The sequence below is a fragment of the Bemisia tabaci genome, chromosome 3 (genome assembly GCF_918797505.1).
Source record: "Bemisia tabaci chromosome 3, PGI_BMITA_v3".
Lineage (NCBI taxonomy): Eukaryota > Metazoa > Arthropoda > Insecta > Hemiptera > Aleyrodidae > Bemisia > Bemisia tabaci.
The window spans coordinates 35,042,740-35,054,259 of record NC_092795.1 but is presented as its reverse complement, the minus strand read 5'-3'; positions in this window follow the sequence as shown (position 1 = coordinate 35,054,259).

Genomic DNA, 11,520 nt, shown 5'->3' with positions numbered 1-11,520 from the left:
GGCTAAAAAAATGGAACCGATTGATGTGATACATTGCATGCCGTTCTGACACAAAATATGGCGTCCATCGAATCACATTAAGTCTCATAAGACGTTCAGAAATCACAGAATATATTAATTTGTCTGTAAAAATAACTGGAAAAATATAGCCAACAGGAAATTGTCCAACAACTTGAGTGCACGCAAAAAAAGTTCGATCTGTTTCGAAGAGTGACGGAAAATCTACTGTCAGCATAAAATGACTCAAAAAATTTAAGTGCAAATATTCCGTACCACTCAAAAAGTGGATGAGCTGGATGACATGGGTTATTTATTGAGGACTCAACTAAGTGGCTATTAAGGCCGATCTCAAAAAATGTGACTGTTTGGCCCTTATTATCTCTTATATCGTAGCCATCAGGATGAAGTCACACAATACTCAGTCTCATATAAACATGGATTAATTTAGATGAAAAAGAGTATAATCCGTAATCAACGAATTTCTGCAAAATTATGTCGCACGCACGCGTCGAAATATTCGCATTTTTCAAGATCGACCCGCTAACTCACCTTTTTGCTAATTTTTAAACGTGAACCTAGTGTTCTACTCTGAAAGGAGAAAACATTAGGATTTTTATTAATCCTGGTTTTATATGTATTTCATTGCTATCGCATCACCTCCAACCAGTCATTTTATTTACTTCCTTTGTGTTAAAGTTCAGATAACGTATACTGTAAAGGGGTAGTTCCTTGCATGCCTTTAATTTTATGAAATATCAACTACAAATAATAATATAAATTACTCAAATACATTTCATGGAAATTTGATTTAATATTCCCAAGGATGAGGCTGACTCCAAGTTTCGTTTGTTTTCTTCCGTCTATAAGTTTTTCTTGGGAAACCTATTTTGCGCGACGGATCAAAAGATGCTGCGGCTGGTATACCCCGCATAAGTGCTCTGATTCTTAATGATTCAAAAAACATAAGGCTCCAAACAAAACGCCATAAATTGATCAAAATTCAGTGATATCCAAATTTGCACACCAAAAAATGACGGACGAAGCTTTCATTAATGTTTAGATCAGCAATGATAATTTAAATTAAAATAATTTTCGATTAAAATAATAAAAACCGCAAAACCGACGATAATTTAACTCAATTGCGCTGTGCATAAATCTTTGTACGCATTTTGACACCTTTGGCGTCATCCTCATGCCAAGCACCGTGTCATATGTGCAATGCGTGAAGTATTCCTACAGTCTTGTAGGCGTTAATATGCTATGCATGCCGTTCGCACTGTGTTTGGCGCAATACGTCAAGTATTCCTACAGTCTCGTAGGCATTATATGCATTTCACGCCGACCGTGTTTCGCCGCTGAAGATGACGCCAAAGGTGTCGAAAGGCATCCCAAGTTTTATGTATAGTGCACGTGACTTTAATTTTCGTCCATTTTGTGGTTTTTAAAACTTTAACCGTTGACTTGTGTGGCACTATTTACGTGTGCTAAGATCATTTCCGATTCTTTTTTTCAACAGGTTTGCGTGGGTAGGTTGGTGCTTCTCACGACAGGCTTCCTGCTTTTGTTTGGATCACCTATTTGCTATCACGTACCTCAGTGGTGATAAGTAACAAGTGCCAGAATTTCTCTATGTCACAGGCTTGTTTATCCGAAGCGTTTCACGTCATCCCCACCTTACACACTGAAAAGCATTCCAGGAAAAACGGGTCAATCACTGTGAGGTGCCTTCAAAACCTTTGAAGACAATTTTCATGGTTACGTATTTACTGAAATTGCAACATACATCATCAAAATAGAATTTGCGCTCTATTCTACGATCGTCTGTTCATGTTAGTGATTTTTCCATTTTATGATTTTAAAGTGACTTACTCGCTTTGTGTTGTATTTATGTCATTGTGATGGAAACACCATCTATAATCATGACATCTTTACTTCGTAGTTTGTCATTTCATGCGGTCTCATGTTAATTGTATGCAGACGAATTATTATAGTTCACTATTCGGAGTTAACTTTTGACAAAAAGAGAGTAAGAAATTTTTATGTTAGAGAGAAGTAGAATTTAGGTGCCCATCGTTAAAATTTTGTATCTACTAACGTAGTTCTACTTGCAGAAAAGAGATCCCTGAGGGGAAAATTGTACAGCAAACTTTAAAAGAATGTTTGAAACTTGTTTATGACTTAAACCGATTTAAACAGAAGTAGAGAAGTTACAAGAAATCGACACACTTTATAATGCGCTTCATAAACGCCTTCTCAATGACGCTTTAATGCCGTTACATTTTTAACAGTGCATGAGGAAGCGTATACCCTCTTTTTCCTACACAAATGGATGATCTTGCTGTTCGCGAGTATCATAAATCATATTTTCAAGACAGAATGAAGAGATAAGAGTATATGTGTTAAATATATCTCCGGTATTTTGTGTTATTCGGGTTTTAGAAATACTGCTAAAGTCTACGGAATAGTAATAGTATACTATTGGTTTCCTATCATGTATGTTTCTAATTTTCATTGCATAGGAATTTTTTTCATTTACTTCTAAAGGTAAATACGAAATGAATTCTTGTATCGATAGCTTGAAAGGATGTGATAACAAAATGTTTCTGGATTCGTTGATGATTAGATTTTCTTACGTTTTAACAAAAATGTATAGGCTCTTTTTAATATCAGTAAGCAAGCCAAAATATTTTCCTTTCATCAATTTTTAGTGGAGTTTGACTTATAAAATTTCTTCGTATTTGAATCATAGTTAATCCTCCAATGGAAATCGAAACACGGAACATATCGACATTGTAAGTCCGCAATTACGTATCTTCGTTTGCGACGTTGCAGACATTGCTATGCTTCATTTTTAGAGTGGAAAGCTACCCGACGGCAATTCTTACTGTCGTGTTTTTTCTTCTCAGTACGAAGAAATTTCTGCGAAAACTTCAAGAAACGGTGTTCATTTGTTTTCCTTTTAAAAAATAAAATTGGAGCGGATATTTTCAAATACCGCAATTCAAACGAGGTACGCGTGGTTGCGGACTTACATCGTCGAAATGTTAAATTCTCACCTGCGACTTAAATTTTCAAATTTCCGATGTGCCTATTGCTTTTATTCGAAATTGTGACGAGATGACATGTATTATGGTGCTAATATCTGATTAAGGGTCGATGATTTTCTTCAAGGAAAAAAGAGGAAACAAGGAATTTTCTTGTAAAAAGTGCAAACCATTCCTCATTTCACTCCAGTCAAAAAGCTTCGAGGAGTTTGATTTAACTTTTCGAAAAAAAGAAAATGGTGTTTTTTTACGTTGGAATTTTTAAGTGTTACCAATGATTTTTATTTTATGTAATTGTACTTATTTATTGTTTCAATAAAAAGCCATATTTGACAAAGTATATTAATAATTGAGTTTCCTACGACCATACCCTTGAATTCTTTTCTTGTCATACACTAGTTCTTTCAATGCAATTGGTGAGGCAATAGATCAACCTATGTGATCTGACAGTTTTAGACGACAAGTTTTAAGTGTCCAGTCTTAATGGATTTTTAAATGATATTTGCGTGGTAAATGTTCAACATTTGCAGTGAGTTTTAGAAGCCTGAGAGCTCTCCAAAATGTAAAAATTTGGGATTATTTCGAATTTAAGACGCCATAGTTTAGAGTGACCTTTGAAAACCTTCGTAAAAAATAAAAAAATTTAATTTGCAACTTTTTGATTTGGCCAAAAAAGTCATATGCCTTTTTTGCGCATTCTAATGATGAATACTAAATGAAAGAAGTTCAGGATTAATCACTGCTCCTTTAGTCGTAATTTCACGAGTGCATAGAATTGCCATATCTGAACTTTTTTAAACTTTCACTTTTCCAGTTTCAAAATTTTAAAAAGAATCCACATTTTTATTTAACAAGCGTGTTCTTCCAACGAACACTGATCCGTTAAAAGTAGCAGTTAATGTTACAGAACATTTTTTAGAATTACTGCACATGATTAATTCATGACGACGCAGCTTCCTAAGAATTTCTCAAAGAAGGAAAAAAAATAATTCTTGGAAGGCAGTTAATAGTCAATAACAGCACAAATGCTGTAATGGCATACTAAATAGTGGTATTATGTAAGACATTTTTCTTTTAAAATATTAATCTAAAGACGCTCATGATGGAAACTTCTTTAGGATTCTTCATGATTTGGCTGCACTGAAAGGGATCTCCGGTGAGCTCCAAAAATTGCGTCTACGGAAAACTCCACTCGTAAGAAAGAAAGTGCTCAAACATTACGCATGCACGCATAAAAGGAAAACTAATTAAACCGCGTGTTGCCACATGTATTCAAATATAAGTCTGTTTATTTGTCCATTTTTGGGAACAGTTCCTTTAATACGAAATAAGAGTGAAATGGACTACTTTATTGATGTAATGATACATTCTTGTATCTAGTTTTGAAACGGGAAAATAATGTGTTATTCATTTGAATAAAAAAAAATATAAAATTTCAAAAAAGGCACATATTTTTGAAAAGTGAGAGATAAAGAGAAAGAAAAAGCCAATCCAAGTGAACATGTATTCATTTTGTACTGCAATCTTAATTAAGTTTACTCCATCAATAAACTTACAGCAGTCTACTGCCTATTATCTTAATTTTCTTCTTGATTGTTATTGAAAAATTTTGATCTCTATTTTTTTAGGACGAGTAAAATGGTACAGCACGATTTACTTCTTAAATAATATAAAAAGGTGAATATAGGTGGGATCTGAATATCCTACTTTAAAGTACAGGTTAGGAAGGAATCAATTGAAATTTTACCAATTTTATCATAATTCTGTTTTTAGCAGGGCAAGATTAATATAAGTAAATGATAAGTATAGTTTGTGATGGCTTCAGGCAAGACGGTACTTTGTTTGGGGAAAAAATGAAAACTTTACTATGGCCCAGAAAAATTGAACCTATATCTTTTGGCGTAAAGAAAAGCCAAACATTTCAAAAATTGACCCCTTAGAAAAATTTCAGATTTAAAAAACGATTTTTAAAGAAGTAGAGAAAAACGTGATTAACGTCTATATTGCCCGGTCCATATACAATTAAGTTTTCAAAGGTTTGTAACACCCGAATTAATGCAAATTAACGCCTGAAATTTTAATTCGATGTTCTTGAAAGTATTGGATAGTGTTTGCACTGAAAACTAAAAATCAATATTTTTTTTTTTTTTTTTTTTTTTTTTTTTGGGGGGGGGGGAAGTGGATTTTCCTCCGTATCGAGGAATATGAAGTTCCACCTAGAAGTTTATATTGCCTAATACTCCATCACATTTATCCCTCAGATGAATAGATTCATAAACATATTCCAGTGTCTATTGTAGGAATTTTGGCAACCCCCAGATCCGGAATTACATGGCAGGATAGACCTAATCCACTGCCACGCGCCTGGCTACCGTGCGTCGCGTCGTGTGTATTGAAGAATTGTAAAGAATAGTGAATATCCATGTTTTGCGTGTGTGCCTGATTGCGTGCGCGAGAGAGAAAGTTGCCAGCAAATATGGAATCATGCATATCAATAAGATGTTTTCCGTAGATCGTCCCTTGCAGATCCTACCTCGGATGCGCGTTCTACGCGTGCGCGACGGGAAACTAATCTTGCGCACAATAAGGCGCCGTTAAGCTCCGTGGTCGCTCTCTTGATTTTGACTTTCACAATCGGTGACATGCGTGAGCTGAGTCGCCAAAACTTGCGCGAGGGGTCCTGGAAAATGGAAAACTGTGGAGTCTCTAGAGAAAACGTGCGAGCATACCCATTGTCATGTTGTACAGGTAATATGCAAATGATATGGCATTCAAAGCGTGGCGTGCTTTGCGATATATCTGTCGCAGGCAATTTACAAGCCAGTGGCGAATAAATATAGAAAATTATAAAATTCAAAAACAAAAGAACAAGATTTGAGTGCTGATTATGTTGCCTATAGTGTGGGTAGACACTTTTCCATCCTTAAAAACACGGTAGAAATATACACACTCAGGAAAGAGTGCAGTGAACTCTGTGACATTAGTTGGGTTGAGATCGGACAGACAACTAAACTAACATCTTGACAAAGCGTAGAGTATCACGAAAAATGAAGGCGCTTCAACCCGAGCTCATACTTTTGCAGACCATAACCCTTAAAAATTGCATTATGCCGATGCGCATTATTGCGATATATTGAAACAACATGTGAACTGCTCCCAAATTGCCGGCGATTGCTAATTGCCTGCGACAGATACATGTCTACAATGAAATCTGAAAGTAAGAAAAGCTTGGAAAAAATTTCTTTGGAGTTCGAAGCTAGTTTTTGGGGCACAGCAATGCACAGTTTACATCCTTTTGTCTTGACTTCGTGTATATTTTTGCTTCAAGTGAATTCAGAGTTTAGCCAAAAACCGTTTGACCAAAAAGGATTGGAAAATATCTAACCAGGTCCTAAATCTCTTTAATGCGTACGAGAGGGTGTTAACAGAGTGTATCGGAGATCGGACAGACAACTAAACTAACATCGTGACAAAGCGTAGAGTATCACAAAAAATGAAGGCGCTTCAAGCCGAGCTCATACTTTTGAAGACCATAACCCTTAAAAATTGCATTGCCGATACGCATTATTGCGATTTATTGAAAGAACGTGTGAACCGCTTGTAAAGTGCCGGCGATTGCTAATTGCCTGCGACGTATCTATTAATCTGCCATTCAGACCTATAGAAAGAATGGATAAACAGGATGCTCGCAAAGAATACCTTAATAATCGATTCTTTACCATAGCTTAAGTGGGGAAATATGGATAATCGTAGACCCTCTACGTTTACTTCCTTTATGAAAAGGAGTACTCTTGGAAAGTAAAAAGACAATAAAAGAAAAAGAAAGAAAAAAGAGAGAGAAAAAACGGGCTGAAAAAATGGAAGCAGAGTGAATGTCGGTTTTATCAGGTTTAGGACCATTGCTTGACGCTGTATAATGTGAGATAAACAATGACGGCGAATCTAAAGTCGTCTATAAAATGATATCAATCATTTTCTTCGAGTTTTTAATTATACTTCTTTCTCTTCTGCAGCCTGATTGTTGAATCAATATATGGATTTGTTGGCGAGATAAGACAAAAAAAGAAAAAATCTAAAGGAATAAGTGAAGCTGCGAATAATTAATAGAACAAGATAAAGGTAATTCTTAGAGATAACGAGGGAGACTTAAACGCCCGAGAAGAAAAAAACTAAAGGGCAACAAACGTCGAACAGATAATTGTATTCCGACATACGAATTAAATTCAATACAAAAAACAGCACATCTTCGTTGACAGAAACGCAGGGGAAGTAAAAAATTAGAGACAAAGTTTTCCTTTTTACATTTTTTTTTTTTATCCTTTTTACTTTTTTTACACCGTTCAGTGTTAAATTTGAGGAAAAAATGAATAAAAACACCAGGAAACCCCAGAATATACGAGCCAGCCAACGGGCTTGACCGTACGCCAAGCATAGAAGTGAGTCAACATATTTTATCCCTAGAGATGAGAGTTTTGCTCTTGTTAAATTTAAATCCCCTATGATCTGCCCTGGGCAGGGCTAGGAAAAAGAAGCTCCTCGAAATTTTCTGAAAAATAATAAAAGACCATTTTAAAGCACATTGATGGAGGATTACCAATGCACACCGGTCAACCACAGTTTCGATCGAATGAGCAGAGTGCCTGTTGCATCGTAACGAGAACCGCAAGCCAGGTACAAGCCCCCAGATTCGGTCAGGAAGCAGCAGAGTGCAGTACTGCAGTTCACAACCAGGCCAAAAAAAAACCGCAATCGTCTTCGCTTTTCTGCCGATTCGCTTTCCTCCTGGTTTTAACTGGCGCGCTCACTGCTCAATGTACGACGAGTTAGGCGAACCGCAGTCTGGTAAAGTTTTATTTTATCTTGTCGCTAATTGCCTGGGCCAAAAATACATTGCTCCCAGAATTTTTATGATCAAAAAGTATTTAAATTCAAATGTGTTTATTTATGACTAGCTCATATTTTCAATGCAAGTTCAATTACTTTGGTTGGAACGAATGATAAACTGGATTGCATTTTGCAAAAATGAACCAGGAGCATTGGAATATTGCTAAGATTGTGCAACTTCATCCATTGCAATATAAGTGTTGAAATCCTGAAAAAATATGAAATTTAGATGGTAATATTTGTCCTAAATTTACAGTTTTTACTAAGTACAATAGAAACTACATATTCAGGGTTTTCTTCCAAGACAAAAGAAGCTGCATAATCGTAGCAACATTGCAATGCCCCTGATTCCTTTTTGCAGAATGAAATCCAACTATAAGAGTGAAGTATTCGCTGCGACCATAAATAAATCAAGTGAACGTGGCCGAAATGCTGCGAGCAACTTTTACTGCTCACAAGTCGCGCACAATGCCTATCGGAATATTGAAGGCGTACTGATAGGAACGAGTGAGAAACGATGAGAGTGGACAACCCACTTAAAGTCACGAATGATGCATGGCTCGCTGGTTCGGAATTCGAGTGACTAAAGATTAGTTAAACAGTTAAATTGTTTAGTAGTGAAAGCGTAATCCTCTAAAGGACTCATTTATAAACAGCCTCTAAAACTTGAAAGTTCTGGTATTTGAAGATTTTAATGGGGCATTGGAAAGAATGAGTGGGTTCCTATCACCAAAACTGCAAGAATAAAAATCGCCTGGCCTCTAAGATCTCCAAAGAGGGGAGAGGGGACTTACGATTTCAAAATGATGAAAATTCAGAGGTGTATCTGCAGGGCGCCTCTGCAGCTTGATTGTTGAAATTTTGTGTTTGCCGGATAGACAAAGATGACATAGGTTAAAAGGCGGAGCATGATTGGTCGGCCAAGTCTTATCACTGCTTTATCTTGCCTTTGTTAGGTGGAATCGACGACATACTGTTGGAGACTTGAGAGGTGCCTTTAGCTTGTCGTGAGTTTCACCCGACATGGGCACGACAAAGCATAGCGATAAGACATAGCTGACCAATCACACTTCGCCTTTCAACCTAGGTTTGTCATCTATGTCGTCCCGACAAACAAAAAATTTCAACAATCAGGCTGCAGGCCTCTGAGTACTCTCAAAGCTGATATTGAAACATAGGTGGCATGGGTAAGGGAGACGGGGAGACAGGACGACGACCACTTCTCAATTTTTTTTTAAACTTTTTTTTTACTTCCCTCGGACAATTATCGATGCTGGCCGCATTAGGCGCTGGAGGGAACATGTGTGCTACGTCTTGTGACTCTTTTTGAATATTTGACAAGGGAAAAAAGACTTTTTCCTTTTTGAAGGGATTAATCCTAGGATGATGACAAGATATCTCTCACTTGGAACCCCAAAAATAATAGGAAGAAAAGGGGAAGATTTATCATGGAAACAACTGAAAATTGAGTTCTAGGTGTATCTAATTTTTAAGGACTCCCAAGCCCCCCTCTCCTTCTGGGGCGAAATCTCATAGACTCCCCTTGGAACTGGAAGGGCCATCAAATCATGATCGCCCCCTAACTTTGTCGATGTCAGTCCAGCCCTGCTAGCCTCCGTTGATTACCCTCCGCTCACTTTCGCAGGAATTCAATTTATTAACACCGGAATGAATAATTACTCAACAATACTGCTGCCAAATCTCTTTTAGCATTAGGATAAGTACAAGGTTTATTTTTCATGGTCTCTAAGACTTTCGTTCTTTCTTTACCTAGCGAATTCAGTGTGTGAAAATAAGAGATTTGCCGTAAAATAATGAAATTGGGAGGAAACCAGGGAGCTTTAATCAATTGAAATTTAAAATAATCCAATTCAGAATTAATTTGTGGAAATTACTCCGTAATTATCTTCGGCAACAGCGGGCTTCGAGGAGACGCGGTCCAGCTCTGCCGCGCTAAGGAAAAACGCCGTATGAACATTCGAGTGTTGCCAAATTTCCTTCGATAAAATGTTTATTTTCGAGGAGAGTTGTGATTATTTTCCTTGAAATTTCTAGGAACTTCCGGTGAAATTACGAACAAAATTATCTGAAACATTGAGAGAAAAATATTCATAAGTTTACCAGGGGGCTCTAGTTTTATCAAAGGAAATTTGGCAACGCCTGAAGGTTCATACGGCGTTTTTCCTTAGCACGGCAGAGCTCCCGAATCAAAGCAACACCCGGGTCAAAGCGTGGTTCTGCCGTTCTGCTCTATTTGCTGCCCCCACCCCCCTTCATTATGGCGGGAGGGGGGGGGGGCTGGCACTCGGGCTAAGGAGGACCAGCATCCGTGGTGCATCCTCACACCTACACGCGTCGGCCGTCCGTCGCAAACTGCGTGCGCTGCGTTATTAGCGTTATGGAACGAAAAACTCAGGGATGCCAAATTATAAGGAGCTACCGTAAAGGGTCGATAATAATATTATTATAATATATTTTGTCAGCATAAAATGATCTAATCTATGCGGGGTACACCATTATAAGTATTTCTCGTAATTTTTTTGACAAAATGAGAAGACGAAGCTCTATACGAGTTCGTGCCTTTGGATTTTTTAGAGTTCACTCTTTTCTAGTTATTCAACTTAAATAGTTATACAACGGCCAACGTCCAAACCACGTACTCCGCTTCCAGGACTTTATGTCCACCTACCTTTCGTCCATTAAATAAATGTACACCGCTTTTTATGTCCACTAAACGTTAAGTCCAGTCTTAAATCTTATTAAGTCCACATGATTTAATGTCCAACCATGAATATGTCCAAAACTGTCCAAATTGTGGACATGTTATGTCCACATTGTTTTCTTCTCCTTCATTAAATGACAGGAACCACCTCAAAAATAAATGCATACTACTACTACCTTCATTCTTGAAAACATTTCGTTCATGAATCAAGTCATGAAAGAGAACAGACTCTAAGAGCAGATAAAAACATATGTTCATGTGTACACTGTACGGATATGATAAGATGAAAACCAAAGCGGGAGCCTAGGAAACGCTCCAATGCCATATTAAACATTTTTCAGTAACAGTTGCAGTCAAAATTGAAAGTCCTCTTTAACTAGTTATTTCGTGCGCTTTCAATCTTGTAGGAAACTGTGCAACGCCTCTGATGCGAAATAGTTGCTTAAAGCGTAGTGGCGCGGCAGGCAATCAGCGTGACACGCGCATAAGTGCCTACAAACCTAACGGGATACTTCACGCGTTGCGCAATGCGTGAAGTATCCCGTTATGTTTGTAGGCGCCGCAGTGCGCGTTCTGCGCTGCTAACACGCCGCTCCGCTCTGTGTTAGGCTCTAATATTTAAACTCGTGGAGTCAGCGTTTTTCAACTCATAATTTTGAAATGTTTGAAAACTCTGTATGAATTAGTCTTATTTAAATCGATGAAAAAGAAATATGCACTGCTGGAAAATATAATGTGTTTTTTGTAAATATAATAGTGGTTCCGTATAGATGATTTCCAAAGCATTCAAATTTATTCTTTTATGTTTTGGGCTTTTACTGTGCTGCAGCGTGGTGTAAGCGCAACCAAACGCTCAAAATTGGACGTATT